Raw genomic sequence first — 13,254 nt, forward strand, 5'->3', positions numbered from 1 at the left:
CTGTGTCCTTTTCCGGCAGTGACAGCTTGGCATAACTAAACTTGTCTGTAGCTAGGGCATTTATTCCAGACTTCATTTAGGAGTACATTTAAATCTGTTTTTGCACTCCTGTAAGCCATGCTGTATCACCTAGATATGCCATCACTTACAGATCAGTGGGTTTCAACCAGACCTCAAAATGAAGGAGCAGCACTGCTGCTTAGATGCTGAGACTCTTTAAAGGGGTACTCTGGTGGAAAAAAAAATTCTTTTTTTTTCTTTTTTAAAAACGTGCCAGAAAGTTAAACAGATTTGTAAATTACTTCTATTAAAAAAAAATCTTACTCCTTCCAGTACTTATCAGCTGCTGTATGCTCCACAGGAAGTTATTTTCTTTTTTAATTTATTTCCTGTCTGTCCATGGTGATCTCTGCTGACACCTCTGTCCATGTCAGAAACTGTCCAGACCAGGAAAGGTTTGCTATGGGGATTTGCTCCTACTCTGGACAGTTCCTGACATGGACAGAGGTGTCAGCAGAGAACACCGTGGACAGACAAAAAAGAAATTCAAAAAGAAATGAACATCCTCTGTATTATACAGCAGCTGATAAGTAGTGGAAGGATTAAGATTTTTTAATAGAAGTAATTTACAAATCTGTTTAACTTTCTGGCACCAGTTGATTTAAAAAAAAAAGTGTTTTTTTTTTTTTACCAGAGTACCCCTTTAAGTGATTTTCCCAACACTTTGGAGCCAGCCGCTGTGCAGGGAGCTATACCACAGCCATTTGCTTGCAGTTCCCTGCACAGCCAAGATTGCCACAATGCAAAGGATAAGCTAAAGAGACCTTATTATATTTTTATTATGACTGGAAGGGGCCCAGAGGTTGAACCCCCCACTGGCCATAATGTTTAGGCATTGCCTAGTGATACACTATATATAGCATGTAAATACCTATTTAACCCCTTCCCGCAAAATCAGGCACAGTACATTCACATGGTGATTAGGGATGACTTCCCGCATCACCACGTACATGTACCTGATGAGAATAAACTGTCACAGCGCCGCCGGGCTCTGTGAAAGTTTATTGAGCTCGACTGTGCTGCACAGAAGAGCCTCCCTGAAAATGAATGAAAGAAAAAAGTGAAAAAAATATGGAAAAAAAATGTAAAGAAAATTTTTTTGAAAAATAAAAGAAAAAAATGTGAAACAATTATAAAATAAATTATATATGTGTATAATACACCCCAAAAATAGTCCTTCCAAATACATCAACATGTCCTGCAAAAAAAGAGTCCTCACACAATTGTGTCAGTGAAAAAATAAAAAAGTTACAGCTCACAGAATGCGGCAACTTACAATCATGATTTTTTTATTTTCTTTAAAGAATAGTTTTTATGCCATAAATTAACTAAAGTATTTAAAAAAGTATATCAATTTGGTATCGCCATAATCGGATTAACCTGCAGTGTAAAGTTAACATGTCATTTATACCGCATGACGAACGACCTAAAAAATTATAATAAAAAACAACAGCAGAATAGATTTTTTATATGTATACTATACATAATACTCAAGACCAGAATGGTACCAATGAAAACGTCAACTTGTCTCCCAAAATATTTTTGCACCCCAAGGTCCCTGTAATGTTATATGATGTCAACAAAATATCCTAAACTAAAAGGAAGCCCCAAAATCCACACAGCACGCCTTCATGTCTGAGGCCTGTGTGAGAGACACGTAGCGCACAAAGGCCACATATGGGATATTTCTAAGTATGTCAGAATTCGGGGAATACATCTTGAGTTTTATTTCTTTGTCAACAGAAAAAAATTGGATTAAAATGAAAAATCTACAAAAAAATACAATTTTAAAATTCGCCTCTACTTTGTTTTTATTTCTGTGAAGCTCCAAAAGGGTTAATGTCATTCTAAAAAGGAAAAATAATCTTTATCAAATAATGGGAACATAAAGTAAACATATTGGGGGGCGTGGCCTGGCGTTCTCTCGCTCAGAACCTACACTTACCTTATCCTGAGCTGAATCCTGGAATCCTTGACCCCCCAAACTCGCTCTAGGACCCGAGCTATGCCTCCTAAGCCGGATCCCAGCAAGGTGAAAGACCGCTCAGTGGTGGAAAAACTCCGGGACTTTGCCGGCGCTGAGAAGCAAGATGGCGGCGTGCAGACTCCGGAGACCAGGATGACCTCATGCCTGCAGAGGGCCCGGACTCCCCTGAACTTACCTTGCAGGAGGTGAGCAATACCCTTCTCCTTGCCATTCAGACCGGCAGGACATCTCTCACTGGGAAAATAGATGAAAATGGAGGAGGTTAGGGTAGATGTCGGCCTCCTGCGGCAAGACATGCAGACCCTCAGAGACCGCGTAGGGGAGAAGGAGACGAGCATATCTACACTGGAAGACACCGTGCCGCCCCTTCCCTCCTCCCTCCGCGAGGTGCAGGGACAGCTGGAAGTGGCGAAGCAAAAAAATGATGACCTGGAAAATAGACTATGTCGGAACAACATTCGGGTGATTGGGCTGCCCGGAGCTTTTATTGAAACCTGGATTAAAGAACTTTTTCCGGATGCGGCCTTCTCTGCGGCCTATGCAGTGGAGCGGGCGCATCGTGTTTCCTCTAAGCCACCGATACCTGGGGCACCCCGGTGCCCACTTCTGGCGAGGTTCCTTAACTGCAATGACAGAGACCTGATCCTGCGCTCTGCTAGACATTTGCCTGAAATAATTGTGCATAATGCCAAGGTGTCCATTTTTCCGGACTTCTCCTCTGACTTACAACGCAAGAGAGCCTCCTTCACGTCAGTCAAGGGACGGCTACGGGAGAAGGGAGTTCCATACTCCATGGCTTAACCTGCCCGACTCCAGATCGTGGATGGCGATCGGGCCATCTTTTTCTCTACCCCGCAAGAGGCAGTCGCTTGGCTGGATCGCTGATGCTGATTTCGGGATGTCCTGAGCTGCTGACTGAATCCTGTGAGCTGCTATCATCTCGTGCCCTTTCTGGTGGTTTCAGTTGTGCACTTACCCTCACTCCCCTCTGTAACCTGGGACCTCCTTGCTGCAGGACAGGTACTGTGTGCTTCCCTTGCGGCCCTGTTTCCCCTCCGAATCCCGCTACTGGCCCCGTCCTCCTCCATTTCCACCTGAATCCCCCCCAGCCGCTTCACCCCTGATTGTACTTCGGGACCTCTGTATGCCATATGTCGCCTCCATGGCTGGGATTTTACCACCTCTCCTGGACTACTATCTACATTTCCCATGGACGCTATGCCGTGATTCCTGCTCGGCCCTCTTCCCTGTCCCGTACTCCCTCTTGGAAAATGACACACATGTCCCCCTTATAGACTGTCCTGGAGCCCCTGTCCTGTTGGTCCATGGCTCCTGCCTCCTCCTTGGTTACCTGTTCCTCTGTCCCCCTATGGGGCCCTCCCCCCCTTCCCTCCCTCACGCCGATGATATGGTACTCTTTCTCTCTGACCTCGGCTCCATGCTTCCTTATGTTATTGAGTTGATGGATAGATTTGGGTACTTTTCCGGTCTTTTTATAAACTTTTTATAAAGCGGTGATGCCGCTTCTACATAGGAACTGGCCCCCAATTATGCATGGCTTACCGGTGGTCACTGTTTTCAAGTACTTGGGGGTATGTGTTAATAGGGATCCACAGCTTGACCTCACTGCCAACGTTCTCTCCCTCCTCCCATATGTTAAGTCTAAATTTCGGGTTTGGTCTACACTACCACTGTCAGTAACTGGCCGTATTAACCTCATTAAACTCATCATACTCCCTAAGTGCCTATACACGTTGGAACACGCCTCTGTGCCTGTCCCCAAATCCTTCTTTGATTCCATCCATTCCCTTTTCAATACCTAACAATGCCCAAAGCTGGAGGCAGGCCTATCTCTCCCGGATTTTTATTTATATTATTTAGCGGGCCAATTGGAATACATGAGATATTGGGTTGCTGATGATGATAAACCGGACGCAGAACAGGCCCTGGATGGGTTTGTCCCATCTCTAACCCCGCATTTGCTACTAGAAAACCCTACTCTGGGGGGCCGTGCATACTTACCCCTTCATAAACTGGCTATAAAGGTTTGGCCGACTTCCAAGGCTACGTACGGTTACACGGACGTGCCATCGGACATGCCCTTATGGAATAATCCCCACCTTCCGCATGTCACTGAAAGCCTGGATCTGGCCTTCTGGTGGGCTGGGGGGTTATGCAACCTAGAACATATGTATCAGGATAATGCTTTATGTTCCTTTGACCATCTGCAATCCACCTATGACTTGCCTAGACATTGTTTTTTTAGATACCTACAGTTACACCATGCCCTGAGTGCTCAGTTCCCGGCAGGGAGTCCACCTATCTCGGCCTTTCCGCTGATAGTCATTTTGAAATCTCAGGGACCTAGGGGGCTGGTGTCCATCCTCTACACGTATCTAATTCAGGCCAGGAACTCTCTATCCCAACTACCGGCTGTCCGACATTGGAAATCCCACATTTCTAATTTGACTAAAGATGACTGGGAAGAGATTTTTTCCTCACATATGCTGGTCTCCCCGGCTGCCAATAATAAATTGATCCAACTAAATATTATTCACTACAGCTATATTACCCCCCTTAGACTTTATAGAATGGGTCGTTCTGAGTCTGATGCTTGTCACAGATGCGGTGCTGCTAGGGCCGATTTTTGGGATCTAATTTGGGCCTGCCCCAGAATTGCATCCTTTTGGCAAGGGGTTCTCCAACTTCTTGCTAATCTGGTGCAACCTGCACTGCCGGCTGACCCCTTGATTTGTTTGTTTGGTGTCTTGGATGAGGAGGTGTGGACGCATCATGTCCGCACCTTTTTACGAGAAACCCTATTCCTGGCTAGGAAGGCCATAGCTCTTAAGTGGATGGACCCCGGCTCTCCTACTTTATCCCAGTGGATGGCCCTTGTTAATGCTATGATACCCTTTTCTCACGTGGTGTATAAGAACAGGAAATGTCCGGACAAATTCCTCTCGGTGTGGGGTGTGTGGTGCTCCTCTCCTTTAACTCAGTGTTCGTATTCCTTGTCTATTCAGCGGACTCCATAATTGTTTTATCTCGGTGCTGCTACGCTACTCCATGTCCTTTTCTGCTTGTGGTGTTTGTTTTGTGTCTTTGATTGGATGTTAGAGCCTGTCTGTCTTTTGTTGTTTGTTTGGGTGTATGGGTTCCCTTTCAGCTGTACCTACGTCAGTTGTTCTGATACTACTCGATTCTTTCTCTCTTTTTATATTCTAAGCTGATACTTGCCAGTGGTTGCTATGAAACATAGTTTGGGGTTGTTTATATTACCGTACTCCAAGTCTCTATTGTATAGACTACTATCTCGAATGACATGTTCGGTTATTTTGTCGTTTTTGTATTTTTTTCCTGTTCCGAACCTCGAGTGCCTTCACTCTCTTTGACTTGTATGCTATACTTGTTTATCCTACCTGGCCAAGTGGCTGATGTTTGTTCACTTTTCAATAAAACAAATTTAAAAAAAGTAGACATATTGTAGATGTGAATTAATCATTAATTTGGTGCGGCATGGATATTTGTCGTATGAGCAGAAAATATCAAATCTAGAAAAATGCAAATTTTAATTATTTTTTTATTTTTTTACAAAAAACGCTAAATATATCAAAATTTAGCACTAATGTAAAATACAATATGTCATGAAAAAACTGTCTCAGAATCACTTTCATAAGTGAAAATGTTCCAAAGTTATTACCAAATAAGTGGACACATGTCAGATTTTGAAAATTTGCCTTGGTCACTAAAGGGGTACTTCACTGAAACACACACACATATATATATATATATATATATATATATATATATATATATATATATATATGTGGTCTTTTTATCAACTGATGCCAGAAACTTGAACAGATTTGTAAATTATTTTTGTTTAAAAATCTTAATCCTTCCATTTCTTATCAGCTGCTGTATACTACAGAGGAAGTTCTTCTCTTTTTTGAACTTCCTTTTTGTCTGACCACAAGTGCTCTCTGCTGACACCTCTGTCCATGTCAGGAACTGTCCAGAGCAGGATAGGTTTGCTATGGGGATTTACTCCTGCTATGGACAGTTCCCAAAATGAACACAGGTGTCAACAGAGAGCACTTGTGGTCAGACAGAAAGGAAATTCAAAAAAGAGAACTTCCTCTGTAGTATACAGCAGCTGATAAGTACTGGAAGGATTAAGATTTTTAAATAGAAGTAATTTACAAATCTGTTTAACTTTCCTCTACAAGTATATATGACCTTCCCACGTAAACTGTAAAGGTAGCATTTATGTAAGTGTTGTATTTCAATGCCATAGAAATAAGAGCAGATAAGAAATGCAGACTTCTATAAATAAAAGCTTCAAAAGCATCTACAGTAAATGCAGGAAGATCACATTATTAATGGATATTGCTTCTATTTCAATCAATAGCTGCAGATTTCAGGGCTTTTAATTGTAACAGGATATTCTGCATTTACTCTCTGCATAACGCAAAGGGTTAACGTGAGAAAATGGATTCCCAAAATCTTCGGACGGTTTTTGTAGAAGCATCCTTGATCTCCATATATTCGCTTGGCAGAGGTCTGCAGTGCTAGTTTATTATGTACCTTAATGCTTGGCTTGGCATCAGTTCCTGCAGGTGTAAGGGTAGTCACATAATGCAGATCGCTAAGTAGTTTAAGTACTGTTGAAGAAACCAAATGCTACATGTAGGGAAGAAACGCTGCTAGCATTATACCTCACCAGTGTTTGTCATTTGGAGGGGCTGTACCTGCTTGTACCCCAAATTCTTAAAAAGTCCTTATTTTGGAACAGAATATTAGATCTGCATTAGTAAAACTACAGAATGTGTGCCCATAAGCACCAACACTGAACATTATGTATGGAGCTGCTTTTTATAGTAATTAATGTTGCTTCACCTTCAGAATGTTAACTCTTTGTAGCAAAACCATATACAGTGATCCCTCAACTTACAATGGCCTCAACATACAATAGTTTCAACATACAATGGTATTTTCTGGATCATTGTAACTTGAAACCAGACTCAACATACAATCAACAGACAGACCAGATCTGTGATACCTGTCACAACTGGAGGAACTGACCAATCAGAATGGGCATTTTACTGGTAAATCACCTGTATTATTGAAGTGCATGCACTGACTGACTGTCTGGTAGCGCCCCCTACAGTACAGGGAGGAACTACATGTTCTGTACTACTCCTTACCTGTGCCAGGGTTAGCTGCTCTTTTGGACACCAAGTAAGGGGCTCCATTTGGGACACTGTGTGTACTGTATAGGACCCTGAAGAAGCTCCTGTCCTCTACATAAACCATTGTTTCCCAACCAGGGTGTAAGAGATCTGCTGGGAGCTGTAAATCACTGTCTATGTCAGTGTTTCCCAACCAGTGTGTCTCCAGCTGTTGCAAAACTACAACTCCCAGCATGCCCGGACAGCCAACGGCTGTCCGGGCATGCTGGGAGTTGTAGTTTTGCAATAGCTGGAGGCACCCTGGTTGGGAAACACTGACATAGACAGTGATTTACAGCTCCCAGCAGATCTTTCTTACTTTTATATGTAAGGATTTACTTTATCTCTATTAGTTATCTACTTATTTTTCTTTAATCCTCACTTTTTCCTATTTTTGGATGACATTTTGGGGCTTCAGAACCAATTACCAGGTTTCCATAGAGTTCTGGTCTCAATATACAATGGTTTCAACATACAATGGTCATCCAATTAATATTGTAACTTGAGGGACCACTGGTATGTGTTCCCGATCACGGTGGTACAACAGCTGTGCCCGCACAGTCTGCAGCGAGAGGACAGCTGTCATAGAGAACACTTCTAGCCCAGATGTTTAACCTTGTCAGCAGCGTGATTAATGCTGGAAGGGGCTCCCTTATTATTTGACCACAGCCCGACACAAGAAATAGAAAAAATGCACTGTTAGGAACACATTAAAATGTTATGGCAAATGATGGGCATGAAGGGAGGATACAAATAAAAAAAAACACATCTTTTCGTATGGCTGGGTATACACAGCGTAAAAGGAAAACAAAAAACAACCGTAATATAGGTATAAAAAGGCAGCATTTTGTTTATCTAATAATGTGTTCTATTTAAAGGGGTACTCCGCCCCTAGACATCTTATCCCCTATTCAAAGGATAGGGGATAAGATGTCAGATCGCCGCGGACCCGCTCTGCACGTAATGACGGGCAATACAGGGGCCAGAGCATCGTTACGTCATGGCTCCGCCCCTCGTGACGTCACGGACCGCCCCTTTCAATTCAAGTCTATGGGAGGGGGCGTGGAGGTCATCACGCCCCCTCCCATAGACTTGCATTAAGGGGACGGGCCGTGATGTCACGAGGGGCGGTGCCATGACGTCACGCTGCTCCGTCCCCCGTATCGCCCGTCATTACGCACTCGCTCTGTGCTGTAATGATAGCGCAGTGCCGCAGAGGGCATCCCAGGGCTCCCCAGCAGTGGGACCGCGGCGATCTGACATCTTATCCCCTATCCTTTGGATAGGGGATAAGATGTCTAGGGGCGGAGTACCCCTTTAAGCAAAAATGGTCGACAGTGTGAACATTGTAAGGAAAATCTAGTCCAACGTTGGATTCAAGGCTGTTTTATTTTGTATGGAATGTGTGCGCTGGTGAAAACTTTTCCATAGATTTTAACAGAATATGTTATTAGATTATGAAAAAAAAGAAGAAGCTGCCACTGTTTTTGCCTGTTTTTTGTTGTCATTGCACACTTTGTGAACCCAGCCTAAGTGAGAATCGGCTTGGTCCATATATATTTTTTTTGTATGGCTAAATATATTTCTTCTTTGACTGCTTCAATTATGTGAACAAAACCGTACTCTGTACCTAACCTTGTATTTTTTAGGCTAGGTTCACACTATTAACATGGTTCCTGTGTATGCGCCAGTTTACTGGCAGAAAGGTATGCTGAGATGCCAGGCTCATTGGGGGAGATTTATCAAAGCTGTCATTGTCCCGCATCAATATAGACCAAACTACAGAGGGTTAGGCTGGTCTATTGTGAGCCTAATTTATCAAAAGTCGCAAGGCTCTTGATAAATTCTGTGCACAGACTTCAGGATCTACGCTTTAGATTGTATATAAACCTGCTCCAACATGGTCTGACATTTCAGTGTACCTTCAGCCGATGCGACTTGTCGCTGAAAAGTCGCTTTCGATAAATTCAGCACCAATGTATTTTTCTGTCTAAATTAAACTAGAGTGCATCATGTTCTAAAAATCCTCTAAAGCAAAAGTTGCAAAAAAGTTGCACATATTTAGACTGTGACTTTCTGTGCGACAAATTTAGACAGGAAAAACCAGTCTAAATCCTTTGATAAATCTCCCCCATTGCATTCAATGGACCAGATAAAGTCTATTAGTGGCTGCTTTTTGTTCATTTCTGAAGGTATACTGTTGTTTTGTGGCACTTTTGAGTATTTTATAAATAAACTCAGTGGGCCCAGCATGGGTAGGCTGAAATGGCATACCTTTCTGCCGCTACACCATCAAATACCCTGCATATTCTGTGCTAGGGGGAGATTTATCCAAACCTGTCCAGAGGAAAGTTGCCCATAGCAACCAATCAGATTGTTTCTTACATATTTAACAAGTCCTCTGCAAAATGAAAGAAGCAATCTGATTGGTTGCTATGGGCAACTGGTCAACTTTTACTTTGCACAGGTTTTGATAAATCTCCCCCTTAGCTAAATGTCTGAACATAGCCTAAGCCTAAACCAGTATGAGGTCCAAGACACAGAAGAGACATAAATCTTCCCCTTATAATTTTTTTCTGTGTAGGGTCCACTGCTAGTTTTTGTTTTAAAGGGGTACTCCAGTGCTTAGACATCTTATCCCCTATCCAAAGGATAGGGGATAAGATGCCTGATTGCGGGAGTACCGCCGCTGGGGACCCCCGTGATCTTGCACGCGGCACCCCGTTTGTAATCAGTCCCCGGAGCGTGTTCACTCCGGGTCTGATTAGCGGCGACCACAGGGCCGACGGCGTGTGACGTCACGCCTCCACCCCCGTGTGATGTCACGCTCCGCCCCTCAATGCAAGCCTATGGGAGGGGGCGTGATAGCTGTCAAACCCCCTCCCATAGACTTGCATTGAGGGGCGGAGCGTGAGGTCACACGGGGGCGGAGGCGTGACGTCACATGCCAGTGGCCCCATGATCGACAGTAATCAGACCCGGAGCGAACACACTCCGGGGACTGATTACAAACGGGGTGCCGTGTGCAAGATCACGGGGGTCCCCAGCGGCGGTACTCCCGCGATCAGGCATCTTATCCCCGGAGTACCCCTTTAAGCCACTTTCACATGACTGCATTCTAGTCAGTAATTTCCAGGATTTGCAAGCCTAAACTAGGAGTGGGTCCAAAACATAGAAGAGATGCAAATCTTTCCATTACAGTTTTTCTGTATGTAGGTTCCATCCTGGTTTTGTCTTACAAATACGGATCCAAACTACTGACTATGTGAGAGTAGCCTTTAAGACTTTAAGGTGTTTAAATGTTTATTATTTCTTTATCCTAACTCTTTACTTCTCCATAGGTCTCCATTAGAATGTTTGTTTTGTTTCTTTACAAACTCTGCAGCTTACTGTATAAGCTCCATTTTCTCTCTTTCCTTGTACACAGCCTTTATGATTTTCCCATACAGACTGCCCTGTATCTGCTCTCCTCTCTCTCTACATCCAGTATGAGCTGTCCTCCAAGGATTATCTTTCCATACATTGAGTGGGTGTCTAACCGCCTCTTGCTACAAAGTTTGTCTGACAGACCTATCTTTCCCTGAGTAGCAGGTAAATGAAGGGAATTTTTAATAAAGACTAATAAATAAAAGTGCAAATGTGTCTTTAACCTTTAAGATTTTTTTTTTCTAGAACTAGCACCACTTTATTAATTGAATGTGTATTTTCATTCCCCTGCTGATATATTTGTATTAAAAATACCGGCAATGCATTGGCCGGTATTTTTCAGGGCCCGGCCAGATTGAGAGAATCTTCAGTGCCCCGGATCTCCTGCTGGGAGCAGGCTGGCAGTTACACAGGGCAGCTTCAGCCAGGGCCCTGCACCTACAGACTGTGCCGCCCCTGGCTCTATTCTTCCAGGCTGTTTATTATTCTGTTTATTATTTTTCTTGCCTGCTGCTAGTACAGGGGTTTTCTGAGGGGCATGATTACCATGATCATGGTCTGATGAATCTCTGTGCCCTGCTCCGCCCCCGCCCCCACTGCTCTGAGGAGAGAGAAGCTGCCGACACCACAGAGGAGCAACATGGAGGATTTAAGTATATATGGGACCTGAGTAGCTTGTCCAGTGTAAATAGATTGTGTGTCTCTATATATAAAGTGTGTGTATATTGATTGTGTGTAGGTATATACAGTGTGTTGGATTATTGGAGACCATAGACCAGTGTCCCTCCAGCTGCTGCAAAACTACAACTCCCAGCATGCCCAGACAGCCAAAGGCTGTCCGGGCATGCTGGGAGTTGTAGTTTTGCAACAGCTGGAGACACACTGGTTGGGAAACACTTTCATAGACGCATAGGCATGGTTTGTTAAGCCCTAAGGATTAACCCACCCTCCATGTGGCAGGCTTAGTACCCCCATATGTGCATCATGGCAGTGATAGGGTTACACTCAGGAGTCCGCTGCATATCAGAGGCCAACACTGGTGAGAACGCAGATCAAGGGTTGCCACCCAGCCAATCATTTTTCTATGTTGCTGCCAGTAATATTCTATGAAAAATAATATTTTTTTAGTAAGGAGAACCTGCCCCGGCCAGAATCAAATTAGCCTCGGTGCAGCAGCCACTGACGCTCACTGTTCTAAGTGGCCGCAGCCCAAGATGCTGAACAGGCAGCTCCATTGCCACTTTAAATCAGCAACCTGCGGCAGTGACGAGTGACGTCCTCTTGCTCTGAGGAGCGGCGCAGGAGGACGTCACTGGTCATTGTCACAGAACGCCTGCCGGTGCCAACAGACTGCCTGCAAGAGAATCTGCCTGCAGTGAGGTACAGGCAGCGCTAGAGACAGCCAGCGGGGAAATTAAGAAGGGGGTCAAATTTTAATGCGTATGGTATGGTGAGGTGGGGTGGGGTGAGGTGTTGCCGGGTTTAATCAATTAAAATGGCACAGGGTGATCAGGGGAATCAATTAATGGCAGAGGGGAATCAATTAAAATGGCACAGGAGAATCAGGGGAGACTGAAATGGCACTGGGGAAACCGAAATGGCACAGGGGCCCTGTGTCATTTCAATCCCCCCTCTGATCCCCCTAAGCCATTTCAATTGCCTCCCTCTGATCCCCCTGTGCCATTTCAATCACTCCTTCTCACCCCAACCGTGCCATTTTAATTCCCTTCTGATCCCCCTGTGCCATTTCAATCCCCCTTGTCTGACCCCCCCGTGCCATTTTAATTGCCCCCTCTGATCCTCCCCCACGTGCCATTTTAATCCCCTTCTGATCCCCCTGTGCCATTACGTGACACGATGTGTTTTCGCATGGGCAGAGCTTCCTGTGATATTACGCATATATAATTCATTATGCAAATTACCATGGCCAGTATTTTTTTTGCAAGAAAGGTGGCAACCCTAGATGTTTCCGGTATTGGAGCTAAGCCCCGTTCTCTTGAATAAGCCCCTAAAACATCACTGTCATTTGATGAAACCTTTGATTTGTTGTTCAGACATTTGTAGTTACAGCCAGCTTAATGCACTGCAGCGCACACCTCACCCTACGGCTGTCAAATCAACCTCAGCTGGCATATGGAGCGTCTGGCCGGGCCTTTCACTGCCTTGTAACTTGCAATCACAGTGGGTCTCAGGTACGAGACCTGGTGCCATCTAAACTTTTGACTTATTTGGACTTATCACAAATTTAATCAAATGTTAGTAAAGCTCTAAATATACATTCCATAAATTAAAATATAGGAAAAGGCCCTGCAGCATTATTTAAATAATACACATAGAGGAAGCAAAGCTAAATTTGTCATGAACTTTTCTGGGTACATTGTCAATGCAATGAGAGATAATGCAGTAAGTTTTCATAACAGTCTTGTGAACTGACACACTCAGCTGTACTATGTATACAGAACCACCACTGCTATAGCAATAGATAGACGCTCCTTGTTGTGTGTGTTAATCTCTTTCTGTGCTGAGTGCCTGGTATGTTAATGAAGT

The sequence above is a fragment of the Hyla sarda genome, chromosome 3, assembly GCF_029499605.1.
Source record: "Hyla sarda isolate aHylSar1 chromosome 3, aHylSar1.hap1, whole genome shotgun sequence".
NCBI lineage: Eukaryota > Metazoa > Chordata > Amphibia > Anura > Hylidae > Hyla > Hyla sarda.